Source organism: Stegodyphus dumicola, chromosome 1 (assembly GCF_044657685.1).
Source record: "Stegodyphus dumicola isolate Sdum_Otavi_A_Nest chromosome 1, ASM4465768v1".
Lineage (NCBI taxonomy): Eukaryota > Metazoa > Arthropoda > Arachnida > Araneae > Eresidae > Stegodyphus > Stegodyphus dumicola.
In genome coordinates this window covers 213,291,463-213,306,085 of record NC_140768.1, presented here as the reverse complement: position 1 = coordinate 213,306,085, position 14,623 = coordinate 213,291,463, and the positions used below count along the sequence as shown (strand labels likewise).

The following is a 14,623-nucleotide window of genomic DNA, read 5'->3' as shown; positions in this document are numbered from 1 at the left end:
GTTAAACAAATATGTGTGTTTATGATGTTCTTCGACAAATATGTCAAACAAAGACTTCATGCCAATGGACATATTGTGGAGGATTTGTTAAGAAACTGGTTTTTTTCCCTCTATGTTACACAGGAATTAAGTCACGAAAATTTAATTTATTCTTTCCGTTTCAACAAAGGGATCCGTAGCATGACTAATATAATTTTCCTAATCTTACCCAACTTTATTCCTGTGCGCCTTAGATGATAGTAGTAGTGGCGGAGGACGTGAGCACCATCCCTCTACCATTACGGTTAATCGGTTCTGCCCCCGTCCGCCTTTATTATTAATCCTTGAATTTTTACATGGTCTTACTGTGACTGGTTTATAGATAAATTCTATACAACAGTTGTATTCACATTAACATAGCTTATTACATAAAACTTTTGATTGGAGAATTTTCTCTAACACATAATAATATAAATTTTGTTAGTATATGTTTGTGTTCAAATATATACAAAATAAATAAATAAATAATAAATATAAAAGTAGAAATATACGATATATCAGTGTGACTAATTCTGCTAACAGAGTTTCTGTTTCTAAATGCTTTATGAGTTCAGAAATATCTTCTGTCATTTGGTCTCGAAACGGACATTCCTAACGCTATCTCTTTGATGTTTCAACAAATTTGTAAAATATTTCAATTTAATGTTTTTTAAATCTTTATAGCTTCCTCATTTTTTCGCACTTTAGCACCTTTTGTCGTCTTCTATTTTATTCCTCATCTCATACCTTATATAATGTCCAGAGTCTTCCAGAATGGTACCTCTTCTTTTCAAAATTTTTCCTCTCTTCCTTTTGTGTATCACTGAATCCTATCTCTGTTTGATCACACCGAATCAATAAGGCTATGCCTTCTAGTCAACTTGATTCTGAGATCGTAACTGAGAATTCTCAGTTTGAATTTTTCCAGAATATTTAGCTGCCATTTCCAATTCTTTTTTCAGTTTTTCAATTATTCTTAAATCAGAAGACTTTGTAGAGACATTAGGATTTTTTGTACACCGGAGAGATGAAAAATTAACAATGCCTTCGCCGGGAATCGAACCACGGACCTCTGGAATACCGGCCCAGCGTGCAGAACGAAGGCACGCTAGGAAAGCGGGAGACATACCTTATAACTTCTGCTGCAAAGACTGCAAATTTTCTTTCAAGTGCTCCATTTCCTGATTTAAATCATCTGTCTGCTTATGTTTCTTCAAGTAGCAAAAGTTCCATACATGTAGGCTGTTCATCCACTGAAGCAGTTACTCCAACATCAGCAAAATTTTGCAACTTAAATAATTCTGATGCAAGTTTTGAAGAGAAGAATTTACAGTTATTACAATTTTTAGTAGTTATTACAATTTTTAGTAGCAAAGCACTTATACAAACTCAGAAAGAAGCCTTTATTGTTCTTCACTTGCGTTTTTCATTTTTCATTTAACATTTTAACATTCTCAGTTGTTTCAGTATCAACAAGTCAGCTCGTTAACAAGTCACGCCGCCCTTTCAGCACATGGATTTCCTCCAGGAATGTTTCTTTTTCCTGATCCAAATGAGCCACTTTATTTCTTTCAATGGAGAGCTCTCTTTTGATTAAATCTTCATTTTCTTTTAATTCACCATTCAGATTTTCTAATTTTAGTTTCTCCACCTCCAGTTTTCGAATCGGACTTTCTGCCGTTACAAGTTCCATATGCACAGCATTGTGATGACTTCGTGGTTTAATAAGGCACCATTTAACATGTGTGTGTGTGTATTTAATTATGGCAAAGCACACTAGGGCTATCTGCCTATGGGGAGGGACGCCTTCGTGGACGACTTTCTAAGGGAAACTGGCTCGTATACACGTTACACATGGGGAAAACCACGAAAACGCCCATGCAGCCAGCCCGTTCGCGGGATTCGAACCTCGGACCGAACTACCAGTGTTCAGCGACTTTACCGCGCGGCCGCTGGTGGGCTCTCACCATTTAACAAGACGAAACCATATTAAAATTACTATGCTTTGAACCATATTAAAATATGGTTCAAAGCATAATAAATAAACTCAGAGCAGTACGTCGCTCTTACAGCATTGCGGAATCTACTATCTTCCTCTTCCGAGGCTAACATGCAACTCTCTTAAAATACATTAACCCTTCTTGGAGAAGAGCTAGATGCGCTAAGCACGCTCTGTTGATCGTCAAACAGTCGCCAGATATCACAAGCATCTCGCCTTTGACTTTCTTCTTGCAATTCTTGGGATAGCTCTTCATTTCTTTTCAATAGCAATTTTAAATATTGATTTTGTTGATTCTCTATGGTCCGCGTTAAAAGATTTAACACATGATCAACTGCTAAACAAACTCTTCTGTGTGCACCTAATACTATATCTTCTCCTTCCATTTCTGTATCATATGTACTAACGACAAAAAACAAATCCCAGGCTGTAGGTGTAAAATCCGGGCCATCTTATGTCAGTTCAAGATTTGAGCATTCATCAAGACTAAGAGACGTAAAATCTTCTTTAGAACCAATACTTTGACCTGTTTCATCATCATGCTGTTGCAGATTCCCAGCATGAGAAGGTATAAGACCATGTTCTCAACTGAGTGTCGATATCATTTTCAATATCTGGAAATGTTTTGACTAAGTATGAGAGTACATGAAACAAGCGAGAATATTTCTGAGCGGCATGCATCTGCTAAGATCTTATATCAGTAGATGAGAGCTGGGAACCCATTATGCCACCCTTCACAGATGCAGCATCCATATAAAATAACTGGGATTCCTTTTCTTTTGCATGAAGCTGCATTTCAAGACCATTATGGTGCTTTAGTTCGTGTATTTGTTTCCGAGGAATTTTGCATTCCTAATGAAACTGTTCATTGACATCCTTATACATAGCAACATCTTTCTGAAGCTCTTCTTATAATTTATTGATTTCTGAATACATCACGTGCATATCATCAGAATCAATTGCAATTTTAGAACCAGCTCGATTGAACATCTGTTCACTATCTTCCATTTGATCTAAGTTCTGTTCTTTAGTCATATTAGATTTTTGAGGATCATTTGCTTTGTCTACAAGATCAGATAGTGATGATCGTTCTTCTAGATATTCTGTATCATCTGATCTTTTATTGGCATTGCTCATAAAGTAATTCTGATTCAAAAATTTAACAAGTCCAGTTGCTAAACTATTATTCAAATCATCAAAAATATCAAATTCACTAAACTCTTTGTCACTATTAAAATATTTTAAACTACAGTTTGCCATTCTTTGTTTATGAATATTAACTTTTGCCCTTAGTTGATTGAATAATATAATTAAAGCTTTGTGATTCTTTTTTAATATTGTTTCATATTCATGTGTTGTTTCGGATAGAAGCTCACACTTTTCTTCTACCCAGTTGCTCTCAATGTGTTCCTGATATGTTGCAGACTCAGCAGAATGAGTTGCTTCAATTAAACTTATAGCTTTTGAATGTTCATTAATTAATTTTTGTTCCTTTTCTTGAAATTCCTTTTAAATTTGAGATCTAAGGTCCTCTATTTCATAATCATGTAATTTATTTAACATTTCAGTTGAAGCCAAGTGCTCCATTTCAAGTTTTTTCTTTTCTTGATTTAAATGTTCAGTATTAAGTGTTTTCAAAGCCTCTAAAGCTTGCTGATGTTCTTGGACCAAATCAGCTATTTGGATAGGAAGCGAACATTCAGTTTCTGCTTTTCATCCAGAGCTTCAAGTGCATTTGTATTAGCACGGTTTAATGTATTTTCTAACTCTTTAATTTTGACAACTAATTCATCTTTTTGTTGTAATGATACCTTTATTGTTTGTAATGATAAGGACGCCATTACAAACAAAGATAATGGCATCTTTGATTGTTGGATAAACTCATACCTTTGTTTCTAATGGTAAGCATGTCTTCTTGGATGACATTTTAAGAGAAACTGGTTCATTATTCATGGATAGAAAAACAAAGATATCCAAATATCTATACTGCTCGCCCGAATTCGAACCTGAATCCATCTACCACTAATAGACATTTTTTTCAACTATTCGGTTATTTTTGAGCTATAAATGTATTTACTTTCCAGTTATATTGTTATTCTAAGTACTTTAATAGTATAATTGAAACTATAGCTGGATTAATATAGTTTTTAACTGCAAAATTGTAGAGACATTAAGGTTTTTGTAAGCAGGAAAGAAGAAAAATGAGCAAACGCCTCTCGAACCACGGAGCTCCGGAATACGCGCCCAGTGTGCAGACCACCATACCACAAAGCCATGCCAAGTAAAAGGGAGAAATATTTTATATGCTCCCCCTTTTAAAGGGCGACTGGAGTTTTTAGGGGACCCAATTGCCAAATCCTGGGTGGGGAGAATCATCCTCCACCACCCTTTTAGTTCGGGTGCCACTGTAGAGACATTAGTTTTTTTTTGGGGGGGGGGAAGCATGAAAAAGGAAAAATGAGCAAACGCCTTCGTTCGAATCTAACCACGGACCTCTGGAATACGCGCTCAGCCTGCAGACCACCACACCACGAAGGCATGCCAAGAAGGCGTGAGAAATACCTTATAAAATAACTACAATGAATTACTATGTTTGGTCAATAAAAGATATCTTAAAGTTCAAAGATAAAATTAAAGACCTTGTGTTTTACCGAATGGCAATATTCTGAGAAACTACTACACGCGAGCGCACATGAAAACTTAAGTAAAATCTCATATTTCGAGCTCTGGCAGCAGTTGTCGAAAGCGACTTCTAGCTTATTTCCATTCATCTTGTCCGTCAAGGTCCCAGACATGATCGAGGCCTATTTTAAAACCAACGAACCTCCATCATAGTATAATAAACCCCGAGTATTAATAAATTTAACTGTAATTCTACCTAATGTATATACAGTATGATTATAACTGCGGCTGTAATTTTAATGCAAATAAATGACATAGCATAAATAATTGTAATTTTAATGCAAATAAATCGCGCAGTTACATTGTAACTGAGTTAATTGCAGTTCCAACTGTGTTGTAATTGCGATTTTTGGTACAGTCTAATTGAATTAATTGTAATATAAATTACATTTAAATTAAAGTTGTGTGATTTCTAATACAATTACATTGCGACTGAAGTTCAGTGGGTACCTCTTAATATGATGACGTCCGTTCCGACCTTATATAATTTTATAAAGCAGTTGAGTTTCATATGCGGTGCTGGGCCGCATGCTGTATTTCGTTTCGGTTAGGGATACAAGGAAGGACAATTTTGGGGGCGGAAAGCAAAAATGAAAATTCTAAAAATAGACTTAAAAATTTAATTTAATAAATGAATTTATTGAAAGCTTATATAAAAAAGATTTTAAGAAATTTTTATCAATGAAATGTGTATATACCTGAATCGCTTTCTCCTTTTATATGGCCCTGATTTTAAGATTAATAACTCTTTTTCGATTTTCTGTTCAATATGTAAGTTACGTACATTTTCTTATATAAAACTTTCATTATTTTTGCTATTTTCATTCAAAATTTCACTATTCACTATTTTTTCCTGTGGATGACAAAATCCGTTTTAATTCAGAAAAACTGTAATTATTTCAACATGTTTCACAGATCAATACATTATTTAATAATTTATCCATTCGAGTTTGTTGTATAGTTCTTGTTAGTATATTTGAGGTAGAATGTTTCAGTTTTGGATTAAACTGCCAGAGTATTTATCATCTATACAACTTCAAAAATATTGCCACTCTGCGATAAAAGCATCTTTAACTTTTTCGAAGTCTGCAAACTATTCAGTTCTCAAAATATTGCAATTCAACATTTTTCTAATTTAATCTTAATGTAATTATATATATATATCTTTAATTTTTAATGTATCTTTAACTATTTTTAATTTATCTTATTTTACGCATCTTTTTATTAATTAATTTGTAACTTATCTTTCAAATGATACTTCAATGCATATGGATAGATTTAAAAGCAATGCACTTTGTGAGTAATATATTATGACAATCTAAAAATATTTAACAAGAAGCCTATTATATTCTTGTCCATAATAAATTTAATTATATAATTTATTACATGTCTGAATGATAATTTTTATGGGCATTTGTGCCATTATTGCAATTAATAGATGATGCTTTTAATACAATGTATTAGGCAGCTTGATAAATAATAATCGTTAGCACATCTAACAATGAGTTTTTAATCTATGACAATATAAAAGCCTGGAAAGGAATCGCGATTTCTGCCACTTTCAAAAGAAACTGCTTTCGGCAGAGGAGTGGCAGATAATAATAGAAAGACTTTTAGAATATCCCCTAAAACTGCTGTGCAATATTTATCATTTTGGTGCTTTACATTTATTCGGCAAATTTTTCCTCATGAATGTTCAACATATTTTTGTAATCAAACTTTATCTGTTAAACTTTAATTATAAAGCAAATACGAAATTCAAAATTCGGGCTTCCAGGTATTCGAGTGTAGGTCTATATTATTCAAAATTTGATGGCTCTAGATAATGTCAGTTTTTCACAATGCGAGACACATGCATACATTCATGAAGATTCTTCATTATTTATTTTTTTAAATAATGTTAGGCGATAATATTTGATGGCACAGATTTGAAAAGTGTTATGTCGTTTATAATGGTTCAACGCAAAATCACAGTACAAGAATAACCCATAATTTAAGAACATAATGTTCATATTAATTTTGCAAAAGCACTGAATTATAAAATATAATGAGACTCATTATGAAAATCACGTAGGGATTGTGCTCGTAACTAAATGCAACTTGTGGCAAATACTTTAGACGTGTAAGCGATTTATCTCTATGTCTAACGTGAAACAGAAAGTAAGAAGGGTGTAAAAGACCTTTTCATATGGAACTCAAAATAATCTTGCAGAAGGCACATTTTGCGCTTACAAACCAACCAGCATTTATAGCGTAACTCAAAATTAATGAATTTAAATTAAAACTAAATTAAGTCAATAACTAAAGGTTGCTCAGAAATAATTAACGTAAGTTGGCTCAAGTAGTAACAAATACTATTTGCAAGAATAACGCAATACTGAAGACAAACTGCTACAGTAGAATTGCAATTAGTAACGCGGCCTTCTGCAAGCGGAACACGCACTGATTATACAATCTAAAACTTTCTTTTAAATACTATCTTTTTCTGCCTCAGTTGAATACATGCCAAATAAAATTAGCGTTCTGGCATAAATACGGAAATGGAGCATGGCAGTAAAGCTACTTAACATAAAATGACTGGTCAGATAAAAATAAATATATCTTTACAGTTATTAATTATAAATATTATGTGCAGATCTTTCGTATGTACATGTAACGTAAACAATGTATGATATACAGTGTATATTAAGCTAATATGTATTTTACTAATTGAGATTTTGTTTTCATTTATATCGGTAAATTCGAAATATAAGCTTTTGTTTATATATTTTTATCTCTGTTCAGAAATCAATATTGTTCATCCTGAAAAATTTCCATGAATATAGCTTTTTAAATAATTTTACACCAAATTGTAGACGTAGCTAAAGTTATGTAATCTTCCGCTGGAAAAATCATAATGTACTAATATTATTTTAGATGTACCAAGTAATTTTTTCAAATTAGATTTTTGAGCTGGATTGTCAAATAGCTTTCTGTAATCCAGTTTTTAAAAATATTATTGAATGCTTTATATAATGAATTAATTTCTAATAAAATAAGTCGCAATATTTCTGAAAATTCTTGCACGGCATTATACTCCTCGAAACAGATATTAAAGGACCTAGTTATATTTTTAATGAATAATATTAATTTATTTACTTTACATGTATAATGAATAAGTGCAGTGCGATTTTCAAAATTTAAGGTTAATGCGCATTGGTAAATAGTTGATGCACTTGTGTATCAGCTTCATCTAAGGGAATAGATACTAAGTAAAACATCAGTACTGATCGTGAGTCAGAGTTTAAATCTGAATCATTACTGATAATATTCTTGCAGTACCAAAATGTGAGCTACTTACAACTGGACTGATTAAAACCACTCGGAGATACAGACATACTGCCTTTTCAGCGAGATAGTTTAATAAGCAAGATTGAGAAGATTACAGAATGATTTTTTGAAGCTTCCATGTCTGGTCACTATGGATCCTAATCTTAATCAGACCTTGCTTACAAATAGAACTTTTTCCATGAGAAAATCTGGTTAACTTGAAAAATGGCCTTCTTCTTCAGGCTTGATTAGAATAACAATATAGGTATAAATGCTTAAAAATAACGAATTTTTCTTTTTGGTAATAATAGGTATGTGTCAGTCATATGAAATTTACGATCCCGTTCCCCAGAAAAATGGATGGCCATTAGTCTGAAAATAGTTTAGCCGAAGGCTAGCTAAGCGAATTTCCTTCTGCAAAGTGATGAGTGTAAATAAACGAAAGGAAATGCTTCTGCCCGTGTGACGCAATTTATAATTGTATTCTGCTTACAGCATTTAAGGCTCAGAATCTCAGTTTTATATGCTTCTACACTATTTCAAAGTGCTAAACTACTAGAACCGTAAAGACAGCCCCTCTCACCTTCTGACTACCGTAATCACAGATTCAAAATGAAGGCTTAAAGTAAATCTATTTATTAGCTTGTCAGCCTCACGGTCACACCAAACACAGAAATATAAGACTCAGGCACACAATCTCTGCAACTTACGGGAAATGCAGAGTAAACGTTCAGTCAAATTAAAATGTGAAATGTAAATTAACACATGCTTCTACAAGCCTGGCTCGACCCTAAGCATTCGCGAAACATATGCAACCGGCGCAAGCTAAATGAATCAATTAAAGCGGTATAAATATTTCAGTAAATACTGCCAAAAGATCTCGCTCAAACACAATAAATCTGCCCTTATATAATTTAACTAATTTACTTTCTGATGGAGCTAAGGAAAAGAGAAGTTACAATAAAAGTAAAATAATAATAAGATTGATTAACATAAATCGTAAATCTTTTTCCCACATTGTATCTCTCAAATATGTATGAAAACAAAAGTCAACGTAATTCATTACTGCTGTTTGTGAGACTAAGTAAAATATATTCAAAAACATTGCTGTGCTGTAATAAATTTGGCCTGAAAGCTCGAGTCGTCAGCAATATATATTGCATCTTTTTTTAAAGGAAGCCTCAGGACATCTCCATTGATTTCACTCTCAAAATTTTGAACTTTGTATTTATTAAATCAAAAAATTAAAATTTGGATATTGATTTGAACTTTATGAATATACCCGTTAAAAATTTTTTTGTGAACTTGAACTAAAACCGTTTTTTGATTAATTACTCCTAAAATTTATTTTTTAAGTGTGTATTCAAAGTGTTAAACAAAACATCAGCGATATTAATTCAAACAGGTACGAATAATTAAACGAATTAAAAAATATAACTTTTAATTTAATTAATGATAAAAGAGCTAAAAATCATAAATTTTAATTTAATTAATGATAAAAGGGCTAAAAATCATAAATTTTAATCAAATAATAATAACAAGAGCAAATTAGAGCAATCTAATTATTGGAAGATTTAAATATTGCAAGCTGATAATTGATATTACTTAGCTTGTATTTTATTTCGTCTGTGCATACAGTTGTATAATATGCGCATAAACTTCATTTAGATCATATTTTATTGATTAAGGGTATAAAAATAAGGCAGGAGCAAACATTTATTGGTAGTAGTAGGTATTTTGCTTTAACTTTAAGCATGTTAACATAAAGTGTTCAGTAAATAACTTCATTTATGGTCTTTCTCGCTGTGTTGAGTCCCAGCATTTAATTTTGGCAACTCATAGTGGATTGAATTCTGATAGCTAAAGTGAATAGATTATTCGACTGGCTGTAAATAAAACCACGAAAGTGGTTTTCATGGATTTTACTTCATGGAATGTAAATAGAAGTTAAAATCTCTTATAAAGTCCTCCACTAAAGCACTCATTCTAAAGCAAATAAACCATTATTGCTTTGCCTAATAATCTAACCCAAAATATTCATGATTTGTATACAGGCATGTAAGAGTAGAATAAAAAGTAGAGGTAAATGAAAAAAAAGCTACAATTGCATTAGAATGCCTCGGTAAACTAATGACTTCAAAATATAAAATAAGAGCAGTATCAGTATTTATCAGAATGGGGGATAGTCGGCTACAGTAACTAGTTTTTGAACTGCTAACACATTTAATAACAATCGTGGCTCAAAAAATGAAATATCAGAGATGATATCGTAGCTGATATCGTTCATTGTATATGAATTGAGTACAAACGAAAATTTAATACGAATTGCTTGATATGAAAGTATATTTAGATTATTTAAAATTTGATTAAAACTAATTTGACTATGTGATAAGTTGAATACATGTAATTCTGTAAAAATATCGATAAATAGCGATTTCGAAATTAGCATTGGTTACCAAATGCAATATGATTTCAAATACCAATAGAACTAAGATACAAGAGACTGCTATTTCTGTTTATGCATTTAACGGTGCACTTTACACTTCAGGATAAGATAATAGATTATCTTTTGTGGGAAATTAATCAGTTTCATTTGTGTTGTAGTTTAATAGCATATAGCTTAACTTTTCATTTAAAGCGATCTAATACATACAACAACGAAATTAGTTTAGAAACATAATTTTTGAAATGGCAACATGAAAAGTTTATCATATTTAGCTATGACGTTTCTGCTCAGATTATATCACAAAATATTATCTATCTCATAGGAAGGAAGTTATGGTAATGTTCTAAATTTTAGATTAAAAAAAATTAAGGGCAATAGAGTAGTTAAATAGTTCAGTTAGAAAGCCAACATAATTAGATATTTTTGTTATACATGAAATATAACGACATTTTTTTAATGTATTACTCTCATATAATATATTTTTATATCTGATAAATTCTTAAAACTTAGCAAATTCTTCGAGTTTTATCCTTTTGCATGCCATAAGATTATTAACTCATCTTTAAATTTACAACAATACACTTGTTATAGAAAAAAAACTGAGCGAATTAAAACTAATATACATATACTTCTTAATAATATTATATATTTAGACTTATATAATCAGTGCAATTAAATTGTAAGGTTTCGTTTAGTTTATTAATTAGTTATTTTATGTTTATTAGCTTTCCTGTCCTCCTCATTTCCATTTTCCCGCCAGAATGTAAATTTCGAGCTCTAGTGATATTCAGATGAGGTAGAAAGAAGAGAGTATTTAAAGGGAGGTTTTAGGAAGTAGAACTAGAGCGGGTTCTGACATGTAGCCAATTTCGATTCTCTTGAGAGTGGTATTCTATGGTGTTCAGCTATTCTCGCCAATTAGGTTTGTCACGCCGACCTTTAGATCACAGACAACTTCTGAGTAAATTGAATTGTGTAACCGTTAGGCTAACTTATCTACTTACTTAAGTTAAACTTAATATCTTTTATTTAAAGCGTAACTGCTGCTATATTTTTTGAAGCACGAGTGGTGCCGCCTGTTAAGAGTTGATTAGTTGATTAAAGTGTCTTTTACATTCTTTCTAAGTGTCTATAGTACTTTACAGGACATGCTGATGTCACGTAAAGTCTTCCCACGTTTCGTACATTGTATGATTTCGAAGACTATGAAACGTTATTACATAGGATACATATCCTTCTAGAATGTTTGTTTAACTTTTTTTTTAAAAAAAAAGAAAAATAAATTCTCAGGCACCACAAAGTATCACACTGGACTTACAAATCATAAGTAAACAAAAAGCAAAATCATAAGTAATAACATCAATTTTCAATAATAATATGAAATCAAAAACAAAGAAAAAAATACACACCAAATTACAGTAAATACAAAAATATATAAATATATAAAGAAATCACTTAGAGCGTTTAAAATAAGTCGTCAAAAGCTCGGTAAGCCGAATCTGAACATACAAAATCATAACATTTCGGCGGCCAATAAATTTCAATTAATTTTAATCTGCATTTCAATAGATTTCTTGCATTATCAAGCAATGGACAATCAAAAAGCAGGTGGAAAACACTTTGTTGAACTCCATGATTGCAATAACACAAACTGGAAGATGACGGCTTGAAACGTTCGAGATAAACTTAAAACTTACCATGTCTAGACAAAAATTGAATTGAATGGTGAATTGGTGAAAACGAACCAATTTATCTCAGAACGTACGTTAGGAAGGCATCCCTCTCTGTCTGCAAATAAACCTCTGATTGTTTTGCCATCACAAATTAAACAATTTAGAATAATCCTTTCTTTATCAGCCTACAGTAATTATAAATGCAATGTTTTGTTGGTTGGGTTTATGTGATTATAGCAAAGCCTCGAGGGCTATCTGCCTAAGGAAAGGGATGTCTTTGTGGAGGACTTTCTAGGGAAAAGTGGCTCGCATACATGTTACACATGGGGAAAACCACGAAAACGCCCATGCAGTCAGCCCGTTCGCGGGATTCAAACCTCGACCTAACTACCAGTGTTCATCGACTTTATCGCTCGACCGTTGGTGGGCTGTAGATGTGATGTACGACTTTATGTAAGAATATGGGCGGTAATGTTTTTACCGATTTTTTTGAACTCTTTTAATGCATTGTTTGAAAATGACATTGATTATTTTTGAAAATTTGTTCAACGTGTTTGATTTGCCTCTTGACCATTTTTCTCTTTTGAAATTTTTTTACATCTAAAATCATTTTAATGTAAACAAGCGAATTTTTAAACTGACATGAATTGGCATTTAAATTAAATTTAAATGAAGAAAATAGAAAACGTAATATTTTGAACGTAATTCATTGCATCATACTTCTATTCCAGGTGAAAAATGTTTCTAAAAAATAGCAACAGGAAAAGAGTAACACGAATTAACTTCCGATTTCATAGTGGCAAAAGTCAAACAGAATTTTTTCCAGTTGCGAAATTATAAAGAAGTTGAGTACGTTATAAAAACTAAAAAAAAAAGTTTGAGAACGTAAAGTTTGAGATTCTAGCCAAATAATAGGAAACAAGACCCTAGAGTCATTCAGCTGCTAATTATCGGTATTTGCAGGCTTATCCAATGCCTGAAATTGGCCCTGATAATTATGGATTCCTAATTACTTCCTAAATTGAACAAAAATCCAAAATTTATAAATAAGCAATTTTAAAGTCGAAGATGATAGTCAGTTTATATAAGAAAGAAGGGAATATCGCATGAAAATTTAGTAATATTTTCAGTCCCCAGCTGCCGAACGGAAAAATTGCTGAACACTGGTAGTTTGGTCTGGTGTTCTGAATGGGTACTTTTGTTTTTGTTGTTTTCCACATGTGTAATATGTCTATAAGACAAGTTTGCTTCAGAAAGTCTTCCATGAAGGCATCCCTTCCCTGTAGCAAATAGCCTTGGAGTGCTTTGCCATAAACAAACTAACTAAATCTTAAAATTTTAAGCGGAACACATGCATTTTGAATGGTCAGGTATCTTTCCGAATTTTCACTGAAACAGCTTCTTATCGTCTAAATTATCGTCACAGACTTATTACAGAACGTATGCGGTCTACTTCAGACTTGCTGCAGAACGTATCGCCTAAATTATCGTAACAGACTTACTGCAGAACGTATGCAGTTTTGTAATGCACTAAGCAAAGCTCAGAAATCATACGATTTTTAATGTCGAAATTAACTTTTCTTCGTAAAGTGCCTGGGTCATACATTAAATAAAATGTAGTTAAACCTAGTTTAGTACTTTGGTGTACTTTTTTACCCCAAAAGGAACTATTAGCCTCGAAATTAGATTTTGCATCGGTTCACTATAAACGGCGTACCCCTTTTCAAATTGTTGCCACCAAATATTGCCCACCCCGTATTGTTTATGAAGTTATGAAGAATCTGCATATGCGGATGCATTTTCATGGCACTGTGAAAAAATGATGGTACCTAGAGCCATCAAATTTTGAATAACATATTCCTCCACCCAAATATGTGCAATTGGAAGACCGAATTTTTAATTTTAAATTTGCTTTGGTATTTATTTCTTACTCAATAAAACTTTTCTGAATTTTGATTAACAAACTCAACGATTTGAAAGCGAATATTGAAAAAAAAAAAAAAAAAAGTTATAAAACAATTACACAGTGTAGAATACAACAATTTTATCTCTAGCGCAGAAAATGGTCTCGGAAATTCTAAAATGTGCTGTCTTTAAATATTTTTTGTTTTTGCTGTTGAATTGACTTTTATGCGGCATAAGTGCGAAGAACGGGATATATGATAAATGATCCTAAAGCTAAAAAGATCCCTTCCCTAAAAAAAGGAGGGGTAGCAGCAATGAGTGCCAGAACAGACTGGTAGATTACGAGCTCAACGAAAGCGCAGAAAAAAACAAGCTCTTTTAGGCGACCGTTAAAATTTGAATCCTTTCAGATACTTTTTTTACATTTATCTTACATTCTATCTCGCATTACTCACCTCTGAAACACTACATGGGCCTTTATTCTCTGTGGTCAATGCTTTGGCTTCAAGTGCGTCATTAGAAACTATTTTGATAAGAAATTAACAATAGACCGTACCTTGCCTGACTGTAGTTGCTGAAACGTTATATAGA

General features: G+C 32.3%; 1 protein-coding gene and 1 long non-coding RNA gene across 2 annotated transcripts in view; one reads left to right on the top strand and one right to left on the bottom strand.

Annotated features, from left to right (window-relative positions):
• Positions 1 to 14,623, top strand: part of LOC118204670 (scavenger receptor class B member 1-like) — a 62,650-nt gene that overhangs the window by 6,765 nt on the left and 41,262 nt on the right. The gene's annotated exons all lie outside the window — the stretch shown is intronic.
• The window catches only part of LOC146999457 (uncharacterized), a 215,532-nt gene that overhangs the window by 193,738 nt on the left and 7,171 nt on the right, over positions 1 to 14,623 (bottom strand). The window lies entirely within an intron of this gene.